We start from the raw sequence: 7,663 nt of genomic DNA, 5'->3' as shown, positions 1-7,663 counted from the left end.
TAAGAAATTTCAGAATTTTATGTTTATACATTGTTATCCTTAGAACATTTTTATACACAAAAAAGTCTAGTCTATTTTTATATTTTAAATATATCTAATGTATTTATAGTGCCACATTTATAGATTAGTAAATAATTATCTCTTTTTATTAAAAATACAGAGTTGAATTATATAAGCCATGAGCACACCTAATGTTTTTTTTCCAGCAACAAGGAGGCTTAATGAACCTGGTTTTCCTTGGTATGATTATCATGACTGAACTTCCACATATTGGCCCATGACTCAGGGCCACACAATTATTTTCTAAAGGCAGGTGTTTTTAATAAACAGTTGTCTATAAAGTTTTACATATAGAGTCACAGTGGCACAGGGCAAGTCATGTAGATACAGATTTTTTTTCTCACTTGCTTGTCTCTGATGTATTAAATTCCAGCCACATGATTTTCTTCCATGATGTAAGAAAGCCATCTTCAATTAAATGTAAAACCCATTAGGAAATTAATTATCCAATTTTTAATAATAATGTAGTCACTATAGTTCATTCCCTCATGGTGGAGAGAAGTTATACTAAATGGTCTGCAGGGGCAGTGGTGTTTAGGAAACTAAATTACTTCCTCTCTCAACAGAGAGAAACCCAAAGAGATTTGTCACCCCAGGAGACAGAGAAGCACTGATGGGAAAAGGAGTTTGAAAAGGAATCATAATAAAGGAAGCAAGGACAAACTCCATCCTTCAAATACATAACCAGAGAAGCTGATATTGGCACTAAAGTTCTTAGGTAAACACAAAAGCATTAGCCGGTTCAATTTAATACGTGGAAAATTACTACAATCACTTAGTTTGGGCTTTGGCCTCAAAATATCTCCTATAATATTAAATTAAGTGTATTTGTATAGACATCATCACTCAAACAATTGCAATAAAGCAAAATTAATATATTACTAAGGCACCATTTAGCACATATCAAAGAATATCTTATTTTAATGATTTTAGCCTACATTTGGTTCTAACATTATAGGATCCCCCCAAAAATTTAGGCTTCTATCTAGTTCCCAGGGAAGGTTCAGAATAAACAAACCTCTTGTAATATTTATAAATATGCATTGGCTTATACTTATCACTTTGTAAATTACTTTGCACACACACACAAATCTTGCATTTTCCTGCTTCATGGTAAAGAACTAAGTTAATTACAATAATGCAGAACAACCAGTAGTAAAACATTATTTTCTGTTACATTCAGCAGTAGATTTTAATGAATACATAAAAAAGTGTGCTTGTTGGCATCCTGAAGTGACTCATCTATTACAAATTATCACTCAGAACACAGCCAATAAGGAGAGAATTGCCTAAGACTGCAATGTTGCACAACTTCAGGGGCAACATCTTATTTATTCTCCTTGCTCGCTGGAATTGTGCAGTACAGTATTTATTTGATACATTTATGCATTGGAATACAATTACTATCATATTTTTAGCTACCATCTGCATCCCTCACATAATTATTGTTTATTTTTAGTGGTGAGAACATTTAAGATCTAGCCTCTTAGCAACTTAAAAGTATATAATGCAGTATTGTAACATTAAATGAAATGCTGTGTGTTAGATCTCCAGAACTAGTTCATTGCACAAATTTGTAACCAACATCTCCTCAATTCCTTCACCTCCAGCTCCTGATCATCACCATTCTCTACTATGTTTTTATGTATACAAAGTAGCTATTTTGGAAACAAATAGACCTTGGCTATTTTTTTGGAAAGGGTTATCCCAAGACATTTTTAAAATAGAAGATTTCCTTGTTCATATGAATTATACTAGTAGATACAACCTTCAAATGCTGTTTATTTATAATTTTGTTGAATATCTACCAGCCTATATCACCAGAGACAGAGAACATTCACCAGCTCGACAACAGGAAAATGTTTAATAACACACACTTACTAAGTCATTACTTATGAAAATCTTATGCTAAGGATTGCAGGAAAGTACAAAACACATATAGGCAGACCTCAGAAATATTAAGGATTCAGTATCAGACCACCACAATATGGTGAATACTGCAATAAAGGGAGTTTTACAATTTTTTTTTGGTTCCCGATGCATATGAAATTTAGATTTACACTACACTGTAGCTTTCTGTGTATGCAATAGCATTGTGTTTAAAAATGTACAAACCATAATTAAAAATTACTTTATAGGTGTTCCTGTTGTGGGTCAATGGTAATGACCCAATTCATATCCATGAGGACATTGTTTGGCCTCATTCAGTGGGTTAAGGATCTGGCATTGTTGTGAGTTGTGGTGTAGGTCAAAGATTGCAGCTTAGATTGGTGCTGGTTGGTGGCTGTGGAATAGGCCAGCACTGCAGCTCTGATTAGACTCCTAGCCTGGGAACCTCCATATGTTGTGGGTATGGTCCTAAAAACAAAACAAACAAGAACCCACATTTTATAGCTTAAAAATTGCTAAACCATCATCTGAGTCTTTAAGCATTCCCTATTGTGGCTCAGTGGGTTTAAAAACCTGACAGTGTCCCTGAGGATGCAACTTCTACCCCTGGCCTCAGTGGGTTAATGATACTTAGGCATAGGTGCAGATACAGCTCTAAATCCCATATTGCGTGGCTGTGCATAAGCTGGCAGCTGCAGCTCCAGTTCAACCCCTAGAATATGGGAAAATACACATGCTGCAATTGCACGCCCTGAAAAAAAAAATGTGATAACAGAGACATGAAGTGACGTAAATCTATTGGAAAAAAACAGCACTGAGATTTGCTTGATGCAGGGTTAAAAACAACCCTTCCAATTTGCAAAAACACAAAACTATCTGCAAGTCACAATAAAGGAGGCACACTAAAATGACTGGTATGTCCATATACAAATAAAAGTATAGAATTCAATAAAGAGTGTACTTATGTGTGATGGAAGTTAGACAACTGAAAGAGCGCCAGCATATGATATTCCACAAATATAGCACTTGCATATTAATTACTTCAATTAAAGTTATTTAAAAAGAAGCCAATCGTGAAAAAGGACATGCTGCACCCTCCTTTGTACTCCAGGAAAGCAGGAAAAATAATCTTCCCTCAGAGTTCCTGTTGTGGCTCAGGGGTTAAGAACCAACTATTATCCATAGGATGCAGGTTTGATCCCTGGCTCGCTCTGTGAGTTAAACGATATGGCAATGCAATGATCTATTGGTATAGGTCCCCAGACACCGCTCGGATCCCAAGTGCTGTGCCTATAGTGTAGCAGGCAGCTACAGCTCCCATTTGACCTGTATGCCTCAGGTGTAGCCCTAAAAATTAGATTTAAAAAAAATTATCCACTCTGTGCCAGGAAGGTAAAAGATATTCACATCACCAGAAACAGAGAACTTAGGACCAAGAAGTCTGTATAACCAAACCTTGTTAGTTCTTTACTAATTACTACCCAGGGTCTAAACCTCTTTGTCCTGTCAATTCTTCACAAATGTATTGTTTTCTTGTCTAAAAGGCATAAAAATTGCCTGCTTTGGTCACTTTTCATCTCATTCTTTTAATGGGATCTCCATACATAGAAAACTATTTTTTTCTTGTTACTCTGTTTTAATAGCAATTTAATTATTTGGCTAGTCAAAGAACTTAGAACTGAAGAAGGGAAAAGTTTTCTGCAGCTACACAATCAAAAAATCATTGAAATAGGGTGATTGGTATGTACTTGGGGAAAAGGGTTCATACAAAGACTAATGAATAAAAGCAATAAGTAAGACTGTCATAACTCTAAATGGGAAGTTAGGGAGATATTTCAGAAATGGAAGAAACTGGATCAAAAATGAAAATGAGATGGAAATCATTAGTAGAGAACCTATGTCAATTTCATTAGTCATCTGTTTTCACTGGAGGAGCGTGTGGGTGTATGGTAGCCATTGTGCATATAATTAAATTCTGGTAAATTTATGACATTGATCAATTTGGTGAAAAGAATGAAGAATTATAAACTCAGCCTTTTCCAAAGTTAATGCACCATTCTCAAGGGGAACTAGAGGAACAGAAATGTAATGAATTATGTTCTCATAACACAGAAGTATCCAATCTGAGGCTTAGAGGTAATTCCCAACAATCACTAGATAGAAATAAAACGCAGTCTTCCTGTTGTGAATGTACCAGAGAGAAAAGACAGAAAGACTTGCTCATTCCAGGTAGGTTTTTAAATGGTTAAATTTAAAGAATATGGATGGGGGGGTGCTTACTTTTATGGAAAAGTGAGAAATCAAACATTGAGGATTTGTAACCTAATCGCTTTTTACCCGCTTACTCAGTTAAATAAACACTGTAACATAATAACTAAATAAGAATATTATCTTGTTAGACCTATGTGAGTTTGACAAACCTCACAAGTGTGAGCATGAACTGGTGTGCATTTGTTTTCTAAATTATGGAAATAAAGCAAAATGCCTGTAGAGAGATTTTTGAGCTGAAAATAAGGAATGCTCATTGACAGAACTCACTTTAGTATTGTTAAATAAGTATACTTGGGCAGGAAGGTAGAGAGGGACTAGAAAAACTGTAAAAACAGTAAAATTTTTAAGAAATTATTTTCTTCTCTCTCAATCACCTGGCTTGTAAGAAATAACAGGTGTTAAACCATACTGTTATATTTGTCACTTATTCCCCAGAGACCAAGTGTTCAACACTCAACGAGGGATCAAACATTGTGTTATATAATCTAAGTCAGACAGGAGACAACGCTGAACCTTCTTACAGACAGAACTGTAGGCCACACAAAAAACTCCATAGTTCTGATTCGGGTACTAATAATTTTTGTTTACCTGTTCTTAGGTTTATATTTTAGATTTTTTAGTTATTCTGTCCTTTTCGACTGAAAGCATGTTATAAAACCAAATAAGTGTATGAAATATTATACAACTTTTATTGTAATTACATTGTGTATTTAATTAAAACATGTCTATAGAGAGAGAGCAGAGAATACCAATGAAAAAGCAAGAATGTGTGGTCAAACATCTTATATTGTTTTCAATGTGTCACCTGTCCTTTCATATTTTTTTTGAATTTTTATTTTAAAGTAAACCATTTTAAAAATGATCTGTCTACATGGGCAGATATTTAAATAAGTTTAAGCCAAGGGTTTAGAGACCTGCACATTGATGACCAGATTGTTCTCCAGATCCTCTTTTTCAGTTCTTTATCTACCTTTAACTCCAACTCATAGATAGTCTCCAAGAACAGAGAAAGGGGATTTATGATGTTACATATAAGATAATTGGTTGAGTAGCAATGTAACAATGGGGGCAGAAATTGCACAGGAACACGGAAACTCATTTAAACCAGTAGGGAGGCAGGATTTCAAAATACAAGCAATAAGTATCAAATGAGACAAGTAAACAATAGTATAACTTTTATACCTTTCTAAAGAATGAGGTGCAGCACAGTTCAGACACGAATCTCTCTGATGTATGGTATTGTGGAATGTTTGAGTCTTCTTAATCAGAGGCCTGCTTATCTGTCTCATCTGTTGGTGACTGACATCATGTTGGATTGCAGTCTGTTATGGCAGGAGGACTCACAGGAAACCACACTGTCTTTCTTGCCTCTGTGCCACCTGACCTACCAGTAGCCCTACAATTAAAGCTCCAATATTCTTCATAATTTCCCTTGAGCAACGAGTGCCAGGAGGACTGTGGTGAGCCCTGGGTATTCCTATTGAGTTCCCAAAACAGAGCTCACAGAATCACTCTACCTTCTTTGGTTCCCTCCCTGCTCCAGTGGATCCTGAATCCCCCAAATATTTCTTTCCTTTGTTCGTGGATCCTGGACGGAACCTGAAGGATGAATGGAGAAGTAGGGACATGTTGTACCCAGGAACATGCTATAGCTCTGCCTACTTGAATGGTAGACAATAAGGAAATAAAAGGACTATATATCGTTACTTGTACCACTCATACTATGCTCCTCTATAAGGATCAAACAGTATTTTACAGTATTTAAAAAAAACAACAATCTTGTTGGAAGATGTGGGTTATCTGGAGCAACTAATTGAAGAACTACTCCCTTGATTCTGAAGACATCAATTCCTTAATATGAGAGAGAAGTAGCAAAAATGATCCTAAATACTACGATGTTGGTTGAAACTAGCATGATTTAATTTAAATAAAACTGGGCCACAAGCATTATAACACTACATGAATGTAAGTGACATTATTATTATCATTTATTGATTTATATTAAATTGGATATATTTTAAGGAGTCAGTTTACCTCATGCAGTCCTAGCATTATATCTTTCTCTAATTATTAAAATAGAGAAAAGACTAGTAGGTGAACAGTTAAGATAGTAAGATGATGTTACCCTCCACTTCCATTTCCTCTTTCACAACCAGGGATTTCCAGGTCTGAGCGATGGCAGCTGAGAACTGCACCATGTTTACTGAGTTCACGTTCCTGGGACTTTCAAGCAGACAGGACGTGCAGCAGGGGCTCTTTGTGCTCTTCCTGATGGTTTATGGCATAACTGTGGTGGCCAATCTAGGGATGATCCTGTCGATCCAGAAGGACCTCAGACTCCACACACCCATGTACTATTTCCTGAGCAATCTGTCCTTCTGTGATGTCTGCTACTCCTCCTCCGTCTCTCCCAAGATGCTGGCTGATTCTTATGTGAGCAAAAGAGGATTCCATACAATTTAGTGCTGTCCAGATGTACCTTTTGGGACCTTTGCAGAGTGGAATGCTTATGTTGGCTGCCATGGCTTATGACCGTTATGTAGCCATTTGCAATCCACTCCTTTATACAATGGCCATGTCCAGGAGAGTCTGTACCCGGCTTGTGGCTATTGCCTACATTGTAGGTTTGGTGGATTCAGCAATCCACACCTGTTGTACATTTCGATTATCCTTTGCAATCCAATATCATCGAGCACTTTTCTGTGACTTCCCACCCTTGCTAGCCCTCAGCTCCTCAGATACAACCATCAATGAGATAATGTTGCTTCTCCATTGCTGTGTTGTGGGCTGTAGCATCATACTGTCCTCCTCTCCTACAGCTACATCCTAACCACCATCCTTAGAATGAACTCAGCCGAGGGGAGACGCAAAGCCTTCTCTGAATGTGCCTCCCACTTAACTGCTGTGGCTGTGTTTCATGGCACACTCCCGTTCATGTATTTCAGACCCAGCTCCAGTTACTGCATGGACACGGACAAAGTAGCCTCTGTCTTCTACACAGTGGTCATCCCCATGTTAAACCCACTGATCTACAGCTTAAGGAATAAGGAAGTGAATGTTGCCCCAAAGAAAACAATCAGTACTAAATTATGTGCTGGATAATACAGGGTTTCATCCAAATCTATTTAAAGTTTCTGAGAGCTGAAGCTCAAGTCCCTTGATATAGATTCCTGTAGTCTCACCTGTACAACCCTCTGGATATTGCCCCTTACTTACCTTTGTGCCTAAGTCGATTGTAGGGAGCAGGCATTATTGACCTTCATCTTTTCTCCAAACTAAGGAAAAGTCATCTTGGAGTCACTTTACTTTTTTGCAAAGATAGTCTTTTTATACCTCTCTTTCCTGTTCTTGAGTTGCTCTAGTATGAGATATTTTGGGCAAGTAATATTTCCACCCAAGCTATTTAAGTTATCTTCCTTAAGCCTTCAAACTTTTTTGTTGT

General features: G+C 36.9%; 1 pseudogene; it reads left to right on the top strand.

The window, feature by feature from the left end:
* The first annotated feature begins 6,396 nt into the window (after positions 1 to 6,396).
* LOC125121076 (olfactory receptor 1044-like) lies at positions 6,397 to 7,323 on the top strand (annotated as a pseudogene).
* The last annotated feature ends 340 nt before the right edge of the window (positions 7,324 to 7,663 follow it).

Source organism: Phacochoerus africanus, chromosome 2 (assembly GCF_016906955.1).
Source record: "Phacochoerus africanus isolate WHEZ1 chromosome 2, ROS_Pafr_v1, whole genome shotgun sequence".
NCBI lineage: Eukaryota > Metazoa > Chordata > Mammalia > Artiodactyla > Suidae > Phacochoerus > Phacochoerus africanus.
The sequence above is the reverse complement of the archived record's forward strand: the minus strand, read 5'-3'. Positions and strand labels throughout refer to the sequence as shown.